Genomic DNA, 9,762 nt, shown 5'->3' on the forward strand with positions numbered 1-9,762 from the left:
AATGGCAGTTAACTCTGTGAAGACAGAAGGTCACAGATACAATTAAAAGCCTTCAGCTAATCCAAAATGCTGCAGCAAGAGATCTGATGAAAATTTAAAAAAAAGAAATATTTCTCTTATTGTAGCTCCCCATCATTGACTTCCTGTTAAATCCAAAATTGAATTTAAGATTCTCCTTCTCACATATAAAGCCCTCAATAATCAAACTCCATCGTCCCTCAGGTCTGATGCTTCCATATGTTCCTAACAGAGCATTTTGCTCTCAGACTGCAGGTTTACTGCTGGTTCCTGCAATTTCTAAAAGTAGAATGGTGAGGCAGATCCTTCAGTTATCAGGCTCCTCTCCTGTGGAATCAGCTCCCAGTTTTACTCTGTGAGGCAAACATCCTTCATACTTTCAAGTCTAGGTTTAAAACTTTTTGCGATAAAGCTTGTAGTTGCGCTGGCTTTGGTATTTAGCTACTTGATTTATTTCTGCAGTCATGCTGCTGCTATGGGCCTAGGCTACTGGAGGACAAACTACCTTTTATTATTGGCTGTTATCAGTGTCAGTGTTTAATACTGTCTCTTTCAAAGACAGAGCCGAGCTTTTATTGTTGACTAACTGTGTGTGCTCTCTTCCATCCTATATGGTAGAAAACTGGATTCTAGCTTATCTGCTTAACTATGTTTCTCTTCTAAATTACCTTGCGAAACTCTTTACTTTTCTTTAACATAGAAAGTTCTACTGGTTTATGTTTCTTTGTTTTACATGTTTGTTTTTTGTGCTCTCAACCCTCCAGGTGGTCTTGGGAAATGGTTGTTCCCATTGAACCAGGGTTCTGGTTCTGCTGGAGCTTTGTTCCTGTTAAAGAGGAGATTTTCCTCTCCACTGTCTCTATATGCATGCTTGGTGTGATGGATTGCTGTAAAGTCAACAGCACAATGCAAGCGGCAATTCAGTGGACAGTAATACTGAGAAGGTCATTTTAAGGAAAAATGTGTTTTATTCCATAAAACGTTTAAAATGTGTTGGTCTCGTTTTTAAACAGGACAAATAACTTCTCCTGGCCAGCCACTTTAGTAAAATCTTCTTTCATTTTTACCTTTCTGTCTCTACACAGAATATACATTTGCTGTAGTTGCTGATAGCAAGAACAGGGGGATCAACAAATACAAGAACATTTGAAAGACCAAACAAGGAGCAGGCTGTCCAAGGCCTCATCACCTTGGAGAGCCTGTTTCCCATCAGACTGAGGGTGGCTGAGAGACGCTTACACAACTTCTATATTGTTCAATTTAGTGAAAGTTTTAAGAAGAAGTTCTTGGAATTTGCCAAAAAAGCAAGTACTCACAGTGTTCAAAGTGACAATCTGTATAGAAGTGCGTTCTCTATACGCACTTCTATATAGACTAAACATTATAATCTGAAAAAATCCACCAAAATGTCACATGTATGTTTTTGCTGACTGAAAATAAAATGACTCATTTTCCACAACAGGGTCCTGATCTAGTTTTCTGCCCCAGGATCAGAGAAAAGATGCTTCATACTCTGTCATGTACATTTATTTGATGCCAAAAATGGAAACTTTAAATCTGCTCACTGTTCCGGATCTCCTGGTCAGGATAATGTTTTGAATTGGCTTCATGGCAGCTATAAATCAATTCAAATAAGTTGTTTCATTTTTACCCTGCTTCTCTGTTTTTGTTAGCTTATTTTATTTAGAAACTGTAGAGTACTCACTACTTAGACCAATATTAAACTTCCTAGATTAGTTTTTAGATTATTATGCAGAGAGACTCCTACTATTGCAACCCAGAAAAGCTCCACAAACTTAGAATCCAGAAAAACTACCTTAGCAACTACGTTTTAGACTCTTATTCTTCCAACCCAGAAAAAGAATTAGACCAGAGGAAACTTAGTTATACTGATCTACCAACCCTGAATAGGAGCACCTAGTTTATCTAGTTTATATACTTTGGATCAACACTACTTTTTAGACTCCTAATTCCAGAAATGGAATTAGACCAGAGGATACTTAGCAACTCTGAGCAGAAATATCTAGTTTACATACTTTAGATCAATATTAGATTCTTTTTCTTCTTTTGCTTTTTTCTTTGGTTTTTATTTTGTTTGTATTTCCTTTTAATTCCTGTAAAGCACTTTGAATTGCTTTGTTGCTGAAAATGTGCTATATCAATGAAATTACCTTTACCTTTCACCCACATTGGATTGTTGTGAGAAAGTATTCTTACTGAAAAATATATACACAGCCAATCTGTGACCCTCACAGCTGAACTGTCCTCTCCAGGGTCCGAGCAGAGACAGAAACAACAAACAACATTCTGCAAGTTTAAACTGTGTCCTTAATGTACCAACTGTGACTGAGGCAACAAAGAAGTAGTTCACTAAACAATTTAAAATGCCTTTTAGCAGCTACTTTTCTTATAGAAATATTGTGATAGTAAGTAGGGTGCATTTTACTTTTTTAACAGGTAAAACAAAGTGCTTCACAATATAGTAATATAAATACTTATCGTAAAGCAGAGGTGAACATAAAAAGGTAACATTATAATATAATCAGTTGCACATATGTAAGATATGTAGTTGTCGTGATGTGAGGCCAATAATACTACAAGAAAAGGAAGAAAAAGACCCTCCATAATAATAATAGAATAACAAATTCAGACCACAACAAGAGCCTGTTTAAAGACTTTTTTTGTCAAATAGAGATTCATCCACAATTCTCCGGCTCAGAGAGAGAGACTTCCAGAGTCTGCACGTCACCACAGCCAACGCTCAGTCTCCTTTTCTCTTTAGCCCAGCGTTCAGCAGAACATGTCAGAAACAGATGTACTGTCCTTAAACTTCATGAATCTTTTCAACAATGAGGCTAACTTTATGTCATCCCATTTCCTTTCAATTACATCTGCTAGGTCCAATCAAATTACAAGGGAATCATTTTTAAGTTTACACTTCAGTAGAGAAGAATTTTATCCCAGACTACGTCTTGGGTCGGTTTTTGGCAAAACCCAGTTGTTTATACTAGATTTCCAACTAGTAGAGTTTTCTTCTCAACATAATATTTTAGAAGTTTAAAATCTTCACAGTTAATATTTTCTGGCAACTTTAATTGTAATAGAAGAACTCCTATATAATCAAAAGTTTTCCACTGGGAAAATGTGTGGGGTGCTGTGGTGGCGCAGAGTCTTGGTCCTTCACACAGACATCACGGGTTCGAATCCTGGTCTGATAACCTTTGCTGCATGTCTCTTCCACTTTCCTGTCAATTCAGATAAAGGCCACTAGAGCCAATAAAGCTTTGAAAGAAGATGTGTGGCTGATGTCTTCTTTTCCCTGCAAAAGTTGGAATAAATTATGCAAAAAAGAGGGAAAAAAATAAAGTTCACGAGGAAATAAAAACACATTCTTTACACAGAGGAGAGTCCAGTAAGTAAATCCTTGGACTAAACAAAACAGAAACTGGAAGCAAGATGGAATGTCTTTCATCGTGCTCAAAACATTTCCAACATAAAACAGGAACCAAAGTTTGAGATAACACTGAGTGCCATTAATCTGCAGCACAACCTGGACACTCTATGCAGAAATAAAATTACTGGCTCTAGATTCGTTTTGTTCCCATTTCACTTTAAATGAAACATTTTTCATCTTAGAATGATGGATCACTTTTGCAGAGGCATGGAAAATTATATGAGCCGTGCTGCATAAACACAAAAAACCTGAGGGAGTCTGCTGCCAACACATTTCAGTTTGGCCGGCATTCAGCTCCTGATAAGAAAACTTTCTAGGTCAGAACTTTTCCAAAGCCAAGCCTAGAACTGGTGCTGTAACTTAGCTTTGGCTAGAAACCTGCATGCATTACATCCACCTTGCATATAAATCAATGTTTTTTGTTAAATAAGCAAATAAGATAAAATAAGAAGAAAAATAAATTAAATATTGTTGGTTTGACAACTAGGTTACATGCTATATCTAACTACTAGGGAGTCCTGCAAAAAATTTAAGTGAAAATAGAAAAAACAAAAGTATATATATATTCATGTTTGTCATAAAAACTCTAGTATGTTTTAATGTATGAATTCTTGTCTTTGTTCTGCAGCACTGCAGCCAGAACTCATCCGTTATGGTTGCATTTGATCCAGTTATGATTTCACTAAAGCAAACAAGACACACCTAGTACACATTTCTGCACTTTTCACCTGCATCTGCTGCTTCTTGTTCTGGACTGGTTTGTGCTTGACATGCTTCCATCAAACCCAGTTGCTTCCCATGTGATTCATCTCAATAGTCCCCTTGGAGACTATTTCCTTATCCAGCTACTGTGATGTGATCTGCTCTAATGGTGAAGTCAAAGTGCGTTACTACTTCTGCAGCCAGAAGAGATATTATCTCTCTAGTCTGGTACACATCCTTTATGATCCATGTGATGTCTACAGCATGTATGGCCAGAGCCCTTACTACCAGCCTGAGTCATGAAGATGTGGCTAACAATATTTCACAGGTTTTTAGGTCACTACTAATTTCCAACTGTTATAAATGTCTGAATTGTTCTGACAGTTTGGAATATTTGGGAATAACCATCCGCCAGGGCTGCCCTTTGTCACCGATTCTGTTCATCATTTTCATGGACAGAATTTCTAGGCGCAGCCAAGGTGTTGAGGGGATCCAATTTGGTGGCCTTAGGATCTCATCTCTGCTTTTTGCAGACGATGTGGTCCTTTTGGCTTCATCAGATCGTGATCTGCAGCTCTCGCTGGAGCGGTTCGCAGCCGAGTGTGAAGCGGCCGGGATGAGGATCAGTGCCTCCAAATCTGAGGCCATGGTCTTGAGCCGGAAAAGGGTAGAGTGCCTTCTTCGGGTCAGGGGGGGTGTCCTGCCCCAAGTGGAGGAGTTCAAGTATCTCGGGATCTTGTTCACGAATGAGGGAAGAAGGGAGCAGGAGGTCGACAGGCGGATTGGCGCAGCGTCTGCCGTCAAGCGGGCGCTGTACTGGTCCGTCGTGGTGAAGAGAGAGCTGAGCCAAAAAGCGAAGCTCTCGATTTACCGGTCGATCTACGTTCCCACCCTCAACTATGGTCATGAGCTTTGGGTCATGACCGAAAGAACGAGATCGCGGATACAAGTGGCCGAAATGGGTTTTCTCCGTAGGGTGGCTGGGCTCTCCCTTAGAGATAGGGTGAGAAGCTCAGTCATCCGGGAGGGACTCAGAGTGGAGCCGCTGCTCCTTCACATCGAGAAGAGCCAGTTGAAGTGGCTCGGGCATCTGGTCAGGATGCCTCCTGGACGCCTCCCTGGTGAGGTGTTCCGGGCACGTCCCACCGGGAGGAGGCCCCGGGGAAGACCCAGGACACGCTGGAGGGACTATGTCTCTCGGCTGGCCTGGGAACGCCTCGGGATTCCCCTGGAAGAGCTGGAACAAGTGGCCAGGGAGAGGGAAGTCTGGGCCTCCCTTCTGAAGCTGCTACCCCCGCGACCCGACCCCGGATAAGCGGAAGAAGATGGATGGATGGATGGTTATTCCCATCCATCCATTATCAAACACGCTGATCCCTACTGAAGTGGTGAGGAGTGCTGGTGCCTGTCTGCAGTGGTCATTGAGCAAGAGGTGGGGTCACCCTGGACAGGTCGCCTGTCCATTGTAAGGCAAACAGGACAAACAATCATCCATGCATGAGAATTTACCGAGACCAACTTGACAGTCATGTTTTTGGGCTGTGGAAGGAAGCCAAAGCCTCCAGAGAGAACACACACACACACACACACACACACACACACGCACACACCCACGCCCACACACACACACACACACACACCCTCCCCCACAAACACACACATAGAGAGAGAACATGCAAACATGGAAGGTTAAGACTTCACCTTTATAAATTCAGGCAGAACCAGAATGAGCTGCTGTTTTCAGATCCAAACTCAAATGTCCACTTTTTATGGTGGAAATGACAGAACAGAAAACAAATGGCAGCAGCTACAGGAACTCATGCATATATTGAGAAAAATAAGCTAAAATATAATGTCTTTGTCAGTAAAAATATAATTGTCTTGCATTGGTCTATGGTTTGGGTCCGTCACTACCAACTAAAAGTCAAGAGCTTTAAGTTGGTAGTCTGATTAATTATGGATTATAACTTTAGAAATCTCTCTCATAATAGTGAATGTGTAATCCTCTCTTTAGGTGGGTTCTTGATGTCTGAGCTTGCCCAGGAATTTACACAATGGATGTTGGCTGTGTTGGCAGAGGTGGGACCTTTTCTTGTTGGAACATGGCAGTCTGTACTTTATCTCCAGCTTCAATCACAGGAATGTCAGGATAACAGTTTACTGGCTTAGCCTCCATACACCCTGCTTCCTGATACACATTACAGGGAATTATAGTGTGAACAAAGAAGATCTTTTGGGCTTGTTTTTACTGTTAATATTATAAAGCTTGGTAAAAGAGGAAGAAAGAATAATGTACATCTTTGTGTGGTATAAATATTTTTTAAAAGTGGAAGACAAAAAAAGGTCTGGCTTCTAAGACTAACTTCAGCAGATAAGTTGTATCTGGCACAAGAGGTGACAGATGCAGCATTTTTCAGGAAAATATTCTCTGGAACCTTGTTAGTGACTAACTATTATTTTACGTTATCTTTCAAAAGTAATCCCATACCTTCACCCCTTAAAATTCCTGACATTTGACCCAGATATACATAATGAACTATTTTCCATTTAATGCTCCAACTAGGGGGCTGCACAATGGAGCAGTGGTTAGCAGTGGTTAGCAGTGGTTAGGGTTAGGGTAAGCCCCCCTGGTCCGACCTGGACCAGGGACCAGGTTGGAACCCCTGTTGTGTTTCTGCAGGAGTTTGCATGTTTCATCCTGTGCATGCTCAGCTTCTCTCCTTGTACTCTGGCTTCTTTCTGCTGTTAAAACATGTTGGAGGGCAGCTGTGTATTTAACTGAGGCAGGCAAAGTCTGGAGGAGGTAAATAAGGATCAGTGGGATGAGAGGCATGAAACAATGCAGCAGGAGGAATGTGAACTCTTGTGAAATTTTCTGCAAGCAGTCATAGAAGGTGTGTCCTGGACATTGAACTGTTTGTTGCGACTGTATGATAATTTTATCAACAAAGTATTTTAACAATGAGACAGATCAGTAGAGCCTTTGATGAGGGGGAACAGAAGTCCTCTCACCATGTGTCTTTGTAGGAGTTACATTTATTTTCACTTGGAAAAGCAAATTAGGAACAACATGCACGGTATTTATTGTTTGGCACCATGTTGGTAAGAGACAAGATGCAACCTGCTTTCAGAAAGTCTGTATCATCCACAAAGATCTAAAGCATGGGTTGCACTGAGAGATAGCAATAGCAGGCACTGAATACATCATTGTGTTGCTTCACTTTGAGATTAATCCAGGCTTAACTTAATTAAGGCTTCAAACATTTAGTTGTGTTTAGCTGAAGAGAAAAAGCTTGCAGTCAGAACAGACCCAGGCCGACATGGACCAACTGGGTTCCCAGCTTTCCTTGATGCTCTCTTCATGTTTTTAGTATAAACAAACGTTGAGTTCTCGATCCTGAAAACTTCACCCTGTCACTGCTAAGTCATGTGTGGCTGTTCTATTTTTGTCCCACTGTTTTCCTTACTTGGAATGTAAAGCCAGTGCATTTATCAAAGCTGGCTGATAACCTTGTTAAAACCCTGAGTGGCTGCTACTCAGTTCCCAGCAGGCCTCGGCCCACTCAATTATTGCTCACAAACATTTGAGTATTTTACTTTTATTATCTATGTGGCATTCCTTCCCAGACATCCTGCGCAGTAGCTGACTGCAGCTGAAGAATCCAGACTGCCTGACTTTAGTCCTTAGTGATTTAAACCAGCCGCTTCAAGCAGTATGTGGTTCTGGATGTCACATTATGTGTCTCATTGCTGACCATATTTCTGTGTAAATAATCTCACTGTATGAAACCAAAGCTAAAAGATGTAACCTAGTTTGAACACCACTGCTCTAACATTTGCCTTGACGCCTGTAATGTGGCAGTTCAATGATATAAAGCTTACTGGAAATTGTCTATCTTGTGAACCACCACCCTCCACTGCCAAGAGAGAAGTGCCAATCCAAAGAAGGCAGATGTTAATACAGGCAATTCTAAAACAGCAGAAAATCTACATTATCTTTCACAACTTATCTTTCTGTTTGCTGATTGGCCTAGTAGAAAATCTACCAAAGAGAATCTAGACTGTGCTTTCTTCCAAAAAACATTTTGTTCAATCAGAATTGTACAGGAAAGCAGGTTATGAGTTTGCGCCAAGATTCCAATCATTTGCCCTTCGTCCCTCTATAAGGGAATGAATGTTTGACACACTGCCACTTATTCAGGGTTTCCACCTTCTACGGATGGAGAGGTTCATCCCCTATAAGAGGAATTCATAGGTTCATTCATAGGTTCAATGCTATGACAAATCTATATATTGTTACATAATTAAGCCAATACTTAAAAGGACCTAAGGATTTCTGTCCTTTGTTCTTTGACTGCAGTGACTCTTCAAGATGTAGCTTCTGCATCTAGTCAGTGCAACTATTAATTTGCTTCCAACCAGAGACAAGGACCACCCTTGTCCCTGGTTGCCACTATGATTCCAAACATTTCTAAACATTTAGGTAAACATCATATATGCAAGAACCTTCTATGTTGATTTTTCATCTCCATGTAATTCAATAGAAGTGAGCATCTTTGCAACAAAAATGATCCAAAAGTGATTAAATATATATGATTAAATATGCCACTTTCCTGACAAATTGGATCCCAATTGTTAACAAAGCCCTATGATCTGCTGTCATCAGTGGTGCAGCTCCCAGGGATGTGAGTTCAGCTATTTTGTTCATGCCATACAAATTCAACAAATCAATACGCATTTGGCTGCTGCTCAGATAGTTCACTCACAAGCTGATGACAGTTTTGCTTTTGTTAACGCGTCAGACTTTAGTCAGAGCTACATGTGCATGTTCAAGATGTTCAACGGACTGATGAACTTGCTTAACATAAAAACAAAAACTGACAAAAAAATATGTTTTTGCGTTACTGAAAGTCATAAATTCCATTCATAGTGAAGATATTAACTTGATACTGTTTTAGAAAAGTGTCAGAGTCATAATTGGCCATCTGCTGTCCTGGAAAAACCACAATGAACTGGCATGCCAAAAGACTACAGGATATTTCCTCAGGTCTGGAAGTCAAAATTCAGAAATTCTTCAGTTTTGAACCTCAGTGATGATGGGTTTTCTGCTGTACTGTAATACCACATGGTATAAAAATTGATCCATTCGGAATAATCTGCTTCATCAAATGATTTTATGTTTAAAGTCTGTGGGCCATTAAGTGGGAAAACTTTGAGACTTGTCCCACCATAATCTGGTCATGTTAGCCAGTAACATAGCACCTCTATAGACTGTCCCCATCAGCTCAAACATGACGCATTAACCTGACATGTTCTGACCCACATGCAGAATCATATAGAGGAGGCCACATATAGGAACTGGATTCATTTTCAAATAAACACAAAGGATGAAGAGATCTTTTGTTTTTCTGGAGGGGGGAAGGTCACAAAAACGCTTTTGTCTGGAATGAAATGAGAATTGTGTTAATAATGACCAGAAACGAGATGATCAAAGAGGGGGAAGGAAAAAATTAAGATAATAACTGTGCTTACTCTTTTACTTTTGGACAGTCATTTCATGGATAACCATAGCAACAAGGTATTGTTTT

This window comes from Xiphophorus couchianus, chromosome 8 (assembly GCF_001444195.1).
Source record: "Xiphophorus couchianus chromosome 8, X_couchianus-1.0, whole genome shotgun sequence".
NCBI classification, from domain to species: Eukaryota; Metazoa; Chordata; class Actinopteri; order Cyprinodontiformes; family Poeciliidae; genus Xiphophorus; species Xiphophorus couchianus.